The sequence below is a fragment of the Schistocerca piceifrons genome, chromosome 2 (assembly GCF_021461385.2).
Source record: "Schistocerca piceifrons isolate TAMUIC-IGC-003096 chromosome 2, iqSchPice1.1, whole genome shotgun sequence".
Taxonomy (NCBI): domain Eukaryota; kingdom Metazoa; phylum Arthropoda; class Insecta; order Orthoptera; family Acrididae; genus Schistocerca; species Schistocerca piceifrons.
The window spans coordinates 438,530,041-438,545,668 of record NC_060139.1 but is presented as its reverse complement, the minus strand read 5'-3'; the positions used below and the strand labels follow the sequence as shown (position 1 = coordinate 438,545,668).

The following is a 15,628-nucleotide window of genomic DNA, read 5'->3' as shown; positions in this document are numbered from 1 at the left end:
TTGCGGCGGAATCGACACTTCGCAGAATATAACCTCCAGATTCTCCGCTGCGTCTCTCGCCAGCGAAGTGTCTAGGTCGATCTCTGCATCGAAGCGTCTCAAAAAACATACAGGGTGCAAAAATTGTTTAAAAATGAAGTACATATGTCAGATTCTAACATAAATGTAATTTCCAGATTGGTAGAACATATGTTTGACTTTCTTTAGACCGCGCCTCCACTTTATTAGACGGTCATATAGTTGGCGGATACTTATTAGCAGTGACAAACAGAAGACCTACACGCTGACTGGCACTTTCAGAAAAAGCTCGGTGTAGAAGCAAATGGAACTCAAGTGTCTACTCTGAGTGCTTCCCTATCCGCCAAACCGAAGTGCGGATATCGCCTATTGAAGTACAGACAGTAGTTATATTGCACTGGCGATCTGTTCGTTGGTGTGTTGGCTGCTGTGCAGACGATGTACATGACGCACCTGTAAATCTCTGTCCATGCAGTGGGCTGAAATTAACTCAGTACAAGACAGAAAACGAGTTAAGATTTTTCTTCGCTCACTAGACAGGAACAGAAGTTCGACTCAAGTATTCTTCCGTAAAGAAGCACTTCAATGTCTGTCAGACTCTACACAGCAGTAAAGAATCATCACAAACAAAAGAATAATTCTGTTCACAGAGAAACGACTTCTCGTGTTGTTTGCGGCTGAATCGACACTTCTCGGAATATAACCTCCAGATTCTCCGCTGCATCTCTCGCCAGCGAAGTGTCTAGGTCGATCTCTGCACGGAAGTGTCTTGAATCGATCTCCACGGGGAAGTGGATCTCCCTCCTGGACACGCGACGTCTATGTTTTGGCTCAGGCGACGAATCCCACTGGTCATTACGTTACCTCTCACAACATAGGCCATAAATCTGCCAGCCAATCCCCTAAAGCTCATACTCTTTTCAGAAGATTTTCTGGAAGCTTCCATTTCCTCTCCTACACCCTTAGCACTCCGCCAATCAAGAACGTGTCTCTTCTTTTCGATGGAAAGCGTGTCCTGGCACTTCCAATGAGATGATGTCTCAGAGGTCATCATTTGTGACTCCGCGCATTCCTTTACACTAAAAATGATATCTTTTCGCCTTTTTCCAATCCAAACGCTGCTGTACAAGATTCTGAAATTTTTTTGGCCTACCAGAGTGCAACCTCCTGCTCGAACTGTCCGCACTACGGGGGTTCTTGCGGCCTCCGGCGTTGTTAACTGCCGCCTCCTCGCTCTGCTCTCTCTCTCTCTCTCTCTCTCTCTCAGGGCAGTGAAAGGCCGCCCATGCAGAATGCAACAACTCCCTTTCCAGCCCCTCTTTAGTCGATAACAGCTTCTGAGGAACGCATTGCCCACGCCGCCCTTTCTAACAGCACTCAGCTGAAATTAACTTCCAGGCATGCAGCAATACAGAAATAGCCGGTACGAGGTGCTAGCGAGTATCAGCTAATGAAATGATTAATAATTCGATTGTGCATCATAAGCAGTGATCTAATACAAATATAACGAAAGGAATTTGCAGAATATTAAATGTTTGGTGGCAAAATCTTACAGCTTTACAATGTGCTATCACTTAGTAAGATATGACAGCAAATCTCAATCATGTATCCAATTGCAGATTTCACCATCAAGGGTTAAAAATTTCACTGTGCCGAGACTGTGGTTAGAAATTGTAGCCGCAGTCTGAAATCAAAAGAAACGTGGGCAGACTGAGTATATCTTGTATCCAATGTCCTAATGGGCCTCCTGCGTAGTTCGTCCGGTAAATGATGTTTCGAAGCACTTTCACCCGTTTATATAGCCCCTCTACATTCTCTCAGCGCCAACAGCCATCCTACTCTTGGACATGCAGCTGTGACTGCAGTACAGGAAAGTTCTAGTATGTGCAGTACTGCAGTTCAATCAACTCACACCTTTATTTAACTGGTTTCTGAATTTTTCCTAATGTAGAGTACGCAGCGTAGATATTCTGCATTAACCTGAAGCACACTGTTACATGTTCCTCATAAGCCACTTTCTCAGAGAATTCGAGGCTATACAATTATGAAAACTTTTAGTTAGAAGTTATTGTCGCACTGCTTTCAGACAGACGTAGCAACCAGAAATTAACTGTTTCCTTATAGCTATTGCAGGAAAGCCACTGCTGAAGTGATTGGATTTTGATCTAACTGCAGATTATTGTTATTATTTGTATCTTTTGACAATGATGTAACGGCAGCGAGTCGCTCCACGGGCTAAAACTGCAGACAAATAGCTGACAGCGGCTGTAGCTGCCTTCCCCTCCCCCCCCCCCCCTACCGCCACTCTACCAGCCCTTACACTCTACAAATACATTCGTGTGGTTTCCACTTGTTAATATACAGCGAGCTGTGTTTGGACACTGTGTCAGCTTCGGTGCCATACCCTGGGGACGGGTATAAATTTCATCCAGCTTTCCTGCTTTTATCAATAACAGACGCCCTACTGGCATTTACCTTCCGCACGTCAACAAGCACACGCACAGACACACACACACACACACACACACACACACACACACACACACACACATATACACATACACATACACACACACACACACACACACACACACACACACACACTCGTGTGTCATACTTCATTTCCATTATATAATTAATTAATTACATGCACACCAAATACCTTTGGTCACAAAAATTAGAGATCCCTGTTACCATTTTTAACCAGTACTTTCCCTTCGTAGTTCTTTCTTATGTTACGCAGCTGTCGTTTTTTCCTCTTGTGTAGGTACATTCGTGTCAACTAACCTGAAGCAAATTCATTGGGCATTGCTTGGATACTGTATTGTCGAATGTACAGCTATAACAGTAATTAAAATAACAGAAAAAAATAGCACTGACAACTATTTAAAGTTTTAAAAACCTTTATAGTGTACAACTGATGTTATTGATGTTATAGCGATCACTGATAAAAGGCACAGTTTTAACATTGAACACATTAATAGGTAAGTAAAGATGGTATGAGTCCAAATGTTCTGACCAATACAATACTTTTTAGGTATGCTCCTACTGGAAGTAGGATCTGACAACAGTCTGCCTTAGCCAGTCATACTAGGCCCGAATGTTCAACGTAGAATCCTAACCACGGCGTAAATTTATTTTTCTGTGCCTGCACACCTTAGCCAGACCAAATTAGAACTGTCATAGATACCAATAGAAGCTATATGGCGTAATAACAACGAAATAATTATTATTTTAGCGCTCTGTGCCTGCCTCTTTTTGTGACGTTCAAGGTAAATTACGAGTACATTAAAACGCGTACGATGACTTGTCTTCTTTTAAAAACTTTTGAATTACCCACACGCATTAAAACTGTGCGTAGATTGTAAACTGGAACTTTGATTTTTGCTGTTGGACAGCGTTCCTACGGACTGGTTGAGCGATACATGTTCGCTTCAGGCTGCGACCCAAAGCTTTTAAATGTCACTGCGTTTCTCCCGTCTGCGGACCATTCGCTGTAATGTAAATGTTTCATTCGCTGTGTAAAGTCTACATTCAAAAATTATGAGTGTAGGACAGTGCAGAGCTTCCAGTTATATTCAAGTAGAACTATTAAGAAACTAAGCCGTTGGTAAAACTTCCCTTATTTTCAAAGTGAATTAAAAATCCTGCCCGCTCTTCAAGTGATATGCGCGGAATAGAGGACACTTCACAACTAGGAAACAATTTGACGTCAGGAGCGATTGTAAGAGAAGACTGACTATCTCAATTAAAACTTTTCGCGAAGTTTTGTTATTGAAAAAGTGTGTCATAACTGTTTAATATTGCGACATCTTTCTCATCACATTTCTCATCAGAAAAAGTTTCTGCTAGTAGACACTTCATCTGAAAGATAATCACAATGCAGCTATGTTTTTTTACACTAAAATCTGTAACAGTTTGTATTCTGAATTTCTCAGTTAGAAGCACTCAGCTCTCAGAGATCCGTGCTGCTCTTTCAGTTAAAACAGCATAATACGATAGTCCGCTGCCTTTCACTCACCACGTCGCGGCAACGTGTCGACATAAACTCGTGCGGCACTTGGCAGTAACAGACTGCATTCTACGGCTGTCTTGTGTTTGTATGCACTTTTAACATTTATGTCAGTGCAACCGCACGGCAATTCATGTTACAAATTGATGCTCCCAGTTTGTCACCTTTGGTTACTGCTGTATAAATATCATTTCTACGCCGAAGATAACAACACAGGGTGTCTCAGGAAAGCCGGCCGAAGTGGCCGTGCGGTTACAGGCGCTGCAGTCTGGAACCGCGAGGCCGCTACGGTCGCAGGTTCGAATCCTGCCTCGGGCATGGATGTGTGTGATGTACTTAGGTTAGTTAGGTTTCACTAGTTCTAAGTTCTAGGGGACTAATGACCTCAGAAGTTGAGTCCCATAGTGCTCAGAGCCATTTGAACCATTTTTTTGTCTCAGGAAGAATAGTCAATATTTAAGGATGTGATACTAACGATCATTCGAAACAAAAAGTGTGGTAAACATGGGCTCTAGAAAGCATACCTTAACAGCTATGAAAAATAGTTAGTTTTCGCTACTGTGAAACATCTCTTCTACTGAGAACTGCTCATAGGTCTAAAGGTATGCATTTTAGAATCGTTGTTTACTGGACACTTTTCTCTTATTTTGGTCCATACTGCCTCCCCGGAAAATATGAAAAGCAAAGAGCTTGGAGTAGAAGAGATTTATTTCACAGTATTGAAGATAAAGAAGTGCTTGTACCTCTTCAAGTACGCATCTTAGAGCTCATGTGTTTACTAGACTTTGTTGCTTCAAGTGATCATTCCCGTCATATCTCTGAACACTGATCATTCCTCCTGGGACACCCTGTATATTTCAAACAAGTTAAAAGGCACGTGAATATGTAATCTTTCCTTTGAACCAGATCATGCCACTATGGATACGAAGTCTTCCGCCACAGAGTCCTTGCATAAAGGTTCTCAGTGAGCTCGCTGAATCAAATTCCAAGGTTCCGATGATTGCCTGTTTCTGGGGCGAGGTCTAACTGCCGTTAAATTGGCGAGACTCCCACTTGTATTCCCAGAGGACAGCCAATACATTCAGTAATGTAATGAACATAACTTAGGTCTTTTTGTTTCATTGTAAGATGGAACACCCACACACATCTATAAAAGCGAGATGTAATACCACTCTAGCTGACGGAAAACAAACAAGAATACAGGTAACACGAAGTAGTCAGTAGATCGATGAATTGATTTCACTGAAATGATGGTAGAGACACAAAATCTAAGACAAAAAAACGACACGACACGAAGAAATTATCCGAATGGGACGGAAACCGGTGGATGTGATGAACATGCACAAACAAGCAAATGATCACAGTTCCAAAATAATTGTATGATTGCTTCCAGAAAAAGAGCTTCACAAATTGAGCAAGACAGTATTGATTGATGGAGTTGTTGGATGTCTTCTTAAGGAATATAATGGAAAATTCTAACTGGCGGGTTAGATTGTCAAAATTCCGAGATTGTTGGAGGGCTCTGCCTGTAATGTTCCAAACGTTTTAACCGGGGGAGAGATCAGGCGACCTTCTTGGCCAAGATAAGGTTTGTCAAGTAAGAAGACAAGCAGTAGAAACTCTCGCCGTGAGAGGGCGGGCATTATCTTGTCGAAATGTAAGCAAACGATGGCTTGCCACGAAGGACAACAAAACGGGCCGCACAATATCGTCGACGTACCGCTGGGTCATGAGGGCAACTTGTGTGACAGCCAAAGGGGTCCTGCTATGAAATGAAGTGCACCCCATACCATTACTCCTTGTTGTTGGGCCGCACGACGAGCGACAATTAGGACGGTATTCCACCACTGTCTGGGACGTCTCCAGACGTGTTTCAGAGATCATCGAGGCTGAATTCGAAGTGGGACTCACGACTCAACACAATTCTACTTCTGCCAATGAGATTCCAGGTCGAAGACGCGTCTGCAGATTCCCCAGACAATGGTGGTATACCAATCTATCCGTCTCCCGCCATAAGGACCGACAACCAGGAATGATGGTCTTTGGTGCTATTTACTTTCGTAAGGCACGACCCCTTTGTCTTCCGCGGCACCCTTATAGCCCAGCGGTACGTCCACGATATTCGACGTCCCGTTTTGTTGCCCTTCGTGGCAAGCCACCCTGAGCTTACATTTCAGCAAGATAATGCCCTCCCACATACGGCGAGAGTTTCCACTGCTTATCTTCGCGCTTGCCAAATCCTACATTGGCCAGCAAGGTCGCCTGATCTCTCTCAGTTTGAAAACATTTGGAGCATTATGGGCAGGATCCACCAACGATCTCGGGATGTAATGCGCTAATTGCACGTGATTCCCCCCCCCCCCCCAGGAGAACCAAACAACTCTATCAGTCAATGGCAAGCCTAGTAATCCTTGCGTAAGGGTCAGAGGTGAACCAATAAATCACCCGATTTTTCTGAAATTGTAATCATCTCTTTGTCTATACTCACACATCATGTACATCACAACTACCAATCTCCGTCCCATTCGGATAATTCCTTCCTGTCTTTTTTTTTAAGTGTACGTAGCTGATATAAAATTGAAGATTTCACTCTGAGAAAAGTGGCAATTAAATTTTGTCCCGTCTTCAAGAGTTGTGCTCAGAGTACATTTGTGGGGCGGTATCATTTACAACTAAATAGGTACAAAACTACCATCTGAATCATTGCTCTCCACCCAAAATTTTTTTTAAATATCCTGTCGTTCATGAAATTTACCATTCATAAAGGAAAAAATATCGTGCAATGATTCTACGATTATTATGAACAATATCTGAACAGTATTATTCGTAAACGCACCTTACTCAGCTGTTTCTGTGACTGTTAAAGAAATAAGAGAAGAAACAATGTAACCATACCCTAAACTTTATTCTTTATTTTATTTGCTTCACCATGAAGTGGAAGATCAGGTGTTTAGTTCAGGTGCACAGATCCCGAGAAAACAACTATGTCGAAATACCTGCAGTGACATTCATCTTTGTTGTGTACTTTCCTTGAGGTATTTCTGCATTCTTGGTTTCCCGGAAACAATGTACCTGCACTGAACACCTGATCTTTCACTTGTGATCAAACAAAGACTCCGAAACGCATAGTAAGCAAAAAAGAAGGTAAAGTTAACTTATTGATTACGTTGCTTCTTTTTACTTGTGTCTTTGTACACTGGGGTGCCAAAGTCGTGGGATAGTGATATGCGCATATACAGATGGTAGTAGTATTGCGTACACGAGATAAAAAGGGCGGTGCATTGGCGGAGCTGTCATTTGTACTCGAGTGATTTACGTAAAAATGTTTCCGACGCGGTTACGGACATTACAGGAATTAACAGACTTTCAACACGGAACGGTAGTTGCAGCTAGACGCATGGGACATTCCATTTGGGAAACTGTCAGGGAATTCAATATTCCAAGATCCACAGCGTCAATTGTGTGTTGAGAATACCGTATTTCAGGCATTATCTCTCACCACGGACGACATAGTGGTCGACGGCCTTCACTCAACGAGCGAAAGCAGCGGCATTTACGTAGAGTTGTCAGTGCTAACAGACATGCAACACTACGTGAAATGACCGCATAAATCAATGCGAGACGTACGATGAATGTATCCGTTAGGACAGTGCTGCGAAATTTAATGGGCTGCGGCAGCTGCACGACATCGCCTGCCTCTCTCCTGGACTGGTGACCACATCGGTTGGACCGTAGATGACTGGAAAACCGTAGCCTGGTCAGATGGGTTTCAATTTCAGCAGCTGAGAGCTGATGGTAGGGTTAGAGAGTTGCACAAACTATTCGAAGCCATGGACCCAAGGTGTCAACAAGGCACTATGAAAGCTGATGGTGGCTCCGTAACGATTTTGGGTTGTGTTTACACGGAATGGACTGGGTCCTCTGGTCGTACTGAACGGATCGTTAAGTGGAAATGTCTATTTTCGGCTAGCTGAAGACCACTTGCAGCCATTCATTCACGGACTTCGTGCACCCAAACAAAGATATAGTTTTTGTGGATAACAATGCACCATGTCAGCGGGCCACAGTTGTTCACGATTGGCTTGAACATTCTGGATAGTCTGAGGGAATGATTTGGCCACCCATATTGCTCACCGTGAATCCCATTGAACATTTATGGGACGTAATCGAGAGTTTGCTCACAAAGTCCTGCACCGGCAACTCTTTCACAATTCTGGACGTCTATAGGGCAGTATGGCCCAGTAGTTCTGCAGGTGGATTCTAACGACTTTTTGAGTCCATGAAACGTTGAGCAGCTGCATTACGTCGAACAGGAAGTGGTCGGACATGAATTAGTAGGTATCCCATGACTTTTGTTACCTGTATTTCTTCTTCTCATTTAATTGCTGTCAACAGCAACGTCATCTGCACATACTTATAATAAAGGTATTGAACTAAGTGACTTAGGAGGCTTACGACCATTCTAGTAAATATGCGTAACTCTGTAGTTAGGGTGGCTAGGTCTCGTAAAAAGACATACAGCTGGTAAAGTACAAGTTTTTTGATCATAAAGTATGAAGGACTGGTTTCGGATTTACGTCCATCCTCAGATATTCAAGTGCAAAAGTAGCACAAGGACAAGAGCGTTACCGGATGCGTAGGTAACATGACAGACTACTGTAATCAACCCATGTTACGAACACAACTGGTAACGCTCTTGTCCTCGTGCTACATTTGCACTTGGATTTCTGAAGATGAGAAAAGTTCCGAAACCTGTCATGCATACGTTGTGATAAATAAAATTATTCTTCACATGATGTATGACTTTTTTATGCGGCCTAGACGGATTAACTACAGATCTATGCATACACTCCCGGAAATGGAAAAAAGAACACATTGACACCGGTGTGTCAGACCCACCATACTTGCTCCGGACACTGCGAGAGGGCTGTACAAGCAATGATCACACGCACGGCACAGTGGACACACCAGGAACCGCGGTGTTGGCCGTCGAATGGCGCTAGCTGCGCAGCATTTGTGCACTGCCGCCGTCAGTGTCAGCCAGTTTGCCGTGGCATACGGAGCTCCATCGCAGTCTTTAACACTGGTACCATGCCGCGACAGCGTGGACGTGAACCGTATGTGCAGTTGACGGACTTTGAGCGAGGGCGTATAGTGGGCATGCGGGAGGCCGGGTGGACGTACCGCCGAATTGCTCAACACGTGGGGCGTGAGGTCTCCACAGTACATCGATGTTGTCGCCAGTGGTCGGCGGAAGGTGCACGTGCCCGTCGACCTGGGACCGGACCACAGCGACGCACGGATGCACGCCAAGACCGTAGGATCCTACGCAGTGCCGTAGGGGACCGCACCGCCACTTCCCAGCAAATTAGGGACACTGTTGCTCCTGGGGTATCGGCGAGGACCATTCGCAACCGTCTCCATGAAGCTGGGCTACGGTCCCGCACACCGTTAGGCCGTCTTCCGCTCACGCCCCAACATCGTGCAGCCCGCCTCCAGTGGTGTCGCGACAGGCGTGAATGGAGGGACGAATGGAGACGTGTCGTCTTCAGCGATGAGAGTCGCTTCTGCCTTGGTGCCAATGATGGTCGTATGCGTGTTTGGCGCCGTGCAGGTGAGCGCCACAATCAGGACTGCATACGACCGAGGCACACAGGGCCAACACCCGGCATCATGGTGTGGGGAGCGATCTCCTACACTGGCCGTACACCACTGGTGATCGTCGAGGGGACACTGAATAGTGCACGGTACATCCAAACCGTCATCGAACCCATCGTTCTACCATTCCTAGACCGGCAAGGGAAGTTGCTGTTCCAACAGGACAATGCATTCCGCATGTATCCCGTGCCACCCAACGTGCTCTAGAAGGTGTAAGTCAACTACCCTGGCCAGCAAGATCTCCGGATCTGTCCCCCATTGAGCATGTTTGGGACTGGATGAAGCGTCGTCTCACGCGGTCTGCACGTCCAGCACGAACGCTGGACCAACTGAGGCGCCAGGTGGAAATGGCATGGCAAGCCGTTCCACAGGACTACATCCAGCATCTCTACGATCGTCTCCATGGGAGAATAGCAGCCTGCATTGCTGCGAAAGGTGGATATACACTGTACTAGTGCCGACATTGCGCATGCTCTGTTGCCTGTGTCTATGTGCCTGTTGTTCTGTCAGTGTGATCATGTGATGTATCTGACCCCAGGAATGTGTCAATAAAGTTTCCCCTTCCTGGGACAATGAATTCACGGTGTTCTTATTTCAATTTCCAGGAGTGTATTTGTACTTGTCTTTGTCTTAGAAGACAGTAAGTCGTTCTGGTGTGTTACGGCACAGAGTGAGTGGCGTGCAGGCAGGCGCGCGCCCGTGCTGCGGTGGCGGCGGCCAGTGGGTCCCCGGCGGCCGGCGCGCCGCCGCCGTCTTTTAGCAGCGGCCGCTCTGGGCCGGGCCGGCGTCGCCTCGCCTTGCCGCGCCGTCACCGTAAATCCTCCGCGAGGCTCTATCGGCGGCGCCGCCGGAAGGCGCAGATCGATATATGGCGCGCGCTGTCAAGCAAGAACAGGCCGGCCCTAGCCAGCCCACACTGCCGGGCCCAGGCCTGTCGTAGGGCCACCCGAAAAGAAGTCATTACAAGCGAAAGTCTACCGAAGGTTCTTGTGCGAAAAAGTAGCAAAGGCTAGGAGTTCGATGTCTCTTGGACTGTGTGGTCATTAGAGAGGGAGACCACAAGCTCGGACTGCACAAGGGCGGGGGAAGTAGTCGGCCGTGGCCTTGTTCAATTAACCGTCTTTCCATTCGTCTCAAATATTTTAGAAAATACACGGAAGGGTGTTGTTTTTACTTTAATGTGGCTTCGTCTACTTCGGTAATGTGGGCAGCGTGTGTGTATGAAATTCTTACCGTTAAAAAGTATGCCTAAGCGTACCATATCCGTGATGTATTTATCCTTAAGACTTGCTGTTCGTGGCGAAGAGTACCAAATCCAGTCTCATTTCGTTTTCAAGAGGTATCAAATTCCGGCAGCAAATCGTTGCTCTTCTTCAAATGGCTCTGAGCACTATGGGACCTAACATCTGAGGTCATCAGTCCCCTAGAACTTAGAACTACTTAAACCTAACCAACCTCAGGACATCACACACATCGATGCCCGAGGCAGGATTCGAACCTGCGACCGTAGCAGTCGCGCGGTTCCGGACTGAAACGCGTAGAACCGCTCGGCCACAGCGACCGGCTTGCTCTTCTTCGTAATGACGACACAACAACACAGTCGACATTCATTTACATGGTATTGTATGTTATAAGGACGTATCTGGTGTTTTTTATGTTCATTGTGATTTTTTTATTAAATTATGGACTCTGATGTATCAGATGAATACAGTGACTCGCCAACAGAAATTCCAGAACAACAGTTATCATAGTTTTCTGTCAATAGGTATCAAATCCATTTTTATTTTTGCAATAACAATTAAACAAATAAACATTTAACGGAGATACTTGGCGTAAAGTGTCTCAATATCAATCTGAATATAACAACAAAGAGACAAAACGTAATCTGATGCTACTGTGGTTGCAAAATGTTGTTTCCTGTCTTGTTAAATAATACTTTATGGGATCAGTATCTTTTGGAAATGAGTTTCTCATATATGTATAGAGAAGATTCAATAAAATATTTTTATTTACTTGCTGAAACTTTAGTACAATTTACATTTCATTTTTGCATGTAGTAATCTTCGTTTATTATGTTTTTGACGGATGACGAATGCAATGTGTGTTCAAATGGCAAAATAATTTTTGTATGATATTATTATAGTTTAACAAGTTTCAGATTTTTTGCTTTACTTGTACTGTGAATCCTCGCTTCTTGCAAAATTTCGTGACTGTAGGTCAACGGGAAGCTCTCAACAGGTTTCGACGAGTGAGTTTTCGCCTATCGGAATCTGTGACATAAAGGACCGTATCTTTTGATTGAAGAGACTTAGAAGCTTAAAATTTTTACGCTCCCAATTGAGCACAGACCCTATTACGTGACATAAATTTGAATTTGATTACCTCTACCCGTTCCTGAGAAAGAGGGTTAACTGTCGGCTGTCGGACGGACGGACAGACAGTCAGTCAGACAGACAGACGGACAGACGGACAGGAATGCGATCCTCTAAGGTTTCCGTTTCCAGAAAATGGCGTACGTAATCCTAAGAAATCCTAGAATCTGAGGCCATATGAGCCAAAATTACTGTGTCTCAGAACTAATCACTACATACAAAATCCAGTAAATAGAAATTTGAAGAAAAAGATAAACAGCTAAACGAGCTTTTTTTTATTACCTTCAGTAGCAATTGAAGCAGCAACGGCTGTTTGACAGTCAGTGTTGTATAAAAGCATGTTCTAGACATTTTCATTTGTATTTTTTTCTGTCTCACCTGATAATTCGCGACATACGTCCCTCCGTTGTCGCTAAACGACCAATGACGACTCACGGGGTTTTGCGTTGGATTTCCATGCCTCACTATCGTAAGTCAAAACTAGTAATATACATTGCTTATGAACTTTCCTTTCTGGACGTACCTATCTATTTAACAAACTGCACTTCAGGCCATTATTACTCTTCCATTTATTACTACCGTAGCCCATCCATTTATCTGCAGCTGCCCTAAATACAAAAACTCGTCAATTAGTTTGTTTTCTTTCCTTTTCAATATGTGGGTTATACATTATTGTAGCGTCATTGTAACTGACTCTCAAGCCTCCTTTCAAACTCGTTTTGTTAAGTTCTCGTTATCATCAGCAAACTGAATCTATCTCAGATATGTGCCACTCACTTTTCCTTTCTTTTTCCTAAGTTTAAGGACTAAAAACTTTGTCTAGGACAGCTGAAAATAGTTCTGGTGACATGGAGTCTACTGAATTTATCAATACATTGATAAAATCTAACTGAAGTTGTAGTATGGTTCTACAAATTCTTCAGTACACTAACATTCTGCATTAATGCCGTATTTCTTAAGACCTGTTACTACATTGCTGAAACCGAAATCCCACGAATCCTATGGAAGGTGGAAATTCGTAATCATGCTCCATCCTGTACACTCTTTCAGTCTAGCAAATAGCCCGCTGCACTATACCCACTTCTGAAACCAGTTTATTATATTACCTGATTTAAACCTTAATATTTTGCTTGAGGTGGTTGATAATTTTCGTGGATATCTTGTACGTTACGGATAGGTTTTTAGGTTTACGATACGTTTATAGTCTTTTTATGTATTGTCTGCCACGTTGCTTGTGAAGTTGAAAAACTGCAACATGGTTTCATATAATCGCTAGACAACTTGAAGTACTATATTAACATTAAACCAGAGCGATGTCCTAAACTACTTTCACGAACTCTTGTTCATATTCAGGTTATATCACAAGGAAGCCTTCCAATACAGGTTGGAGAAGCACCGGCTGGTCACCCATAATTTTCAGTTCTTCTTGTTACTCATTGAAAATGGTGTCCGCAGTATAGCACACAACTTTCTGTATACTTGTTAAGGAAGTGTATTCGGAGTGCATGCCTTTTTTATATCTAAGGTTTTCTGAGTGAATGATACGGTTGATTTTGAACAAGTTGGTGCTATTAACCTCAAATTCAGCGAGAAAGTGTGCTAACAGCGAGGGCAGATTAGAACTTCGTGAAACTTGAACAGGGCTGGCTCTAAAAGGGGAGGGGACGGAGCGCACAGTGCTATCGCCCAGGGCGGCAGGTTTTTGGGGGTGTCGAAATCTTAAAAGTTTGATGTTCTTCCAAAACATGAATTAAACAATACGATGAAAGCTTTGCATAAAAGAAAAAGGTCTGAGAACAGGTGGAAAATACAAATCATTCACAAACTTTGGTGTCTTACTGGAAATCGTGTACTGCATTGTGAAACAGATGACAAACGAAGCACTGGAATTGGTCACCTTGGTTGCGTATTTCAAATTAGCAAAGGCTGCTAGTGGAAATGCTGCCAATTCAGTTTCTACCATGTACCAAAACGGCACTTGAAATGTACCTACTTTAGACTAAAACCCCCCAACAGAAGCTAAAACATTGTAAAGAAATGAAGAAAAATGTCAACATGTGATGGCTTAATAGTTCCTTAAATACCTATATGAGTATCACTAAGAAAGCAGTTTTTAATAAATAAAGAATAAGTAAAATATGCAATGTGTCACATGCTATAGTCTTCTGAATCCTGCCATTCTGATTAAGTGGTGTTTAGTCTTGGAAAAAATTATGGCATTCTCCCCCCTCTCCCCCCTCTCCACCACTCCCTCTCCTTTGGACCTGCCATCAATTCCATTTCTATTCTTCTTCTTCTTCTTCTTCTTCTTCTTCTTCTTGTTCTTCTTCTTCTTGTCACGCTCCTCTAAATTAATATTTCCAGTTTGGTCTTTAATTTCTTTTAAGCTTTTCGTCATTCTCCTTTCTTTTTCGGTGCACTCGAGCAACTTTACTTGGGATATAACTGCTACTATAGTAATTGAAAGAGATTTCACACTTTCTCGAGATTCGACCATAATCGATATTTCCTTTATGTACTGCGGATACACTGGAGATACAGACATTTTTTCAAGAAATACAGCGTTTTTATTTAAGTGGCTGGCTTTCACTCTCCACAGCAGATGTGACGTGTCGCCCACAACGCTGGTTCCTACAGATCTCCAACCGCTGCTCTCCACTGCTCAGGGAACGAGAAGAAACGAACTTAACTCAAAATGTATGTAGTACACTGGAAACGTTTCACTTCTGTTTGATTAACTGGTGTCCCATATCCGGCTCCGGTCTTAAAGACGTATTCACGACAAAAATACGTGTGAGTAAGTGTGATATGTGAAAATAAGACGTCAAGTAGGAGTGAAACTTTGAGAAAGATCGACTATGAAAGTGCAAGGAAAGGGGGTTGGGGTGGGGAGAGTGCTTGAAAATTCCGCACGGGTCAGCAAACTCCACGGAGCAGGCTCTGCACTTGAGCAAAATTCGCAAGTGGGCACCGCAGATAATCCTGATAGCGTCTTTCAAATAAACCAATCGTGTCTTTACCTGAAGCAGAGACAGTGGAAAATCTACTTCTCAGTTACGGTCCAGCGATTTGACGGTCCCATGTGCCGAATACGGGTGCAACGTCTAAACCACTACGCCACTCACCTCTGTTTGGCAGAAACATCCACAACGAAGTCAGGTAGCGCTGCTTCGGATGTACTGCGTCCGATATACTTCTATTTTTATAGTCTCTTTATACACAAATTAACTCAGAAATTTTGTAATCATTACTGCTTTTCGGCTAACACACTGTGATAAGCACAAAAACGAGGCTGGAAGTACACAGTTGTCTCGTATGAGGGTAAAAATGTGAACTGAAGCACTTCGGTCTTGGCAAGAGAAATCATTCACGACAGAATAAAATTTCTGTCATTGTTAATGGGACAACAATGTTTAAACATGCTTGTTGTGCAAAACATTATAAATACGGTTTCTTCCGATAACGAAGATCACTAACATTCGTTGTGAGCGCAATAACTTATGCTCAAAAGCACGATCATAGGTTGATGCATAAGTTCGTAGCGTTTTTCAATAAGTTTAATAAACAC

At 43.6% G+C, this 15,628-nt stretch overlaps 1 long non-coding RNA gene across 1 annotated transcript in view; it reads right to left on the bottom strand.

Moving 5' to 3' along the window:
- The window catches only part of LOC124777739, a 618,986-nt gene that overhangs the window by 166,394 nt on the left and 436,964 nt on the right, over positions 1-15,628 (bottom strand). The gene's annotated exons all lie outside the window — the stretch shown is intronic.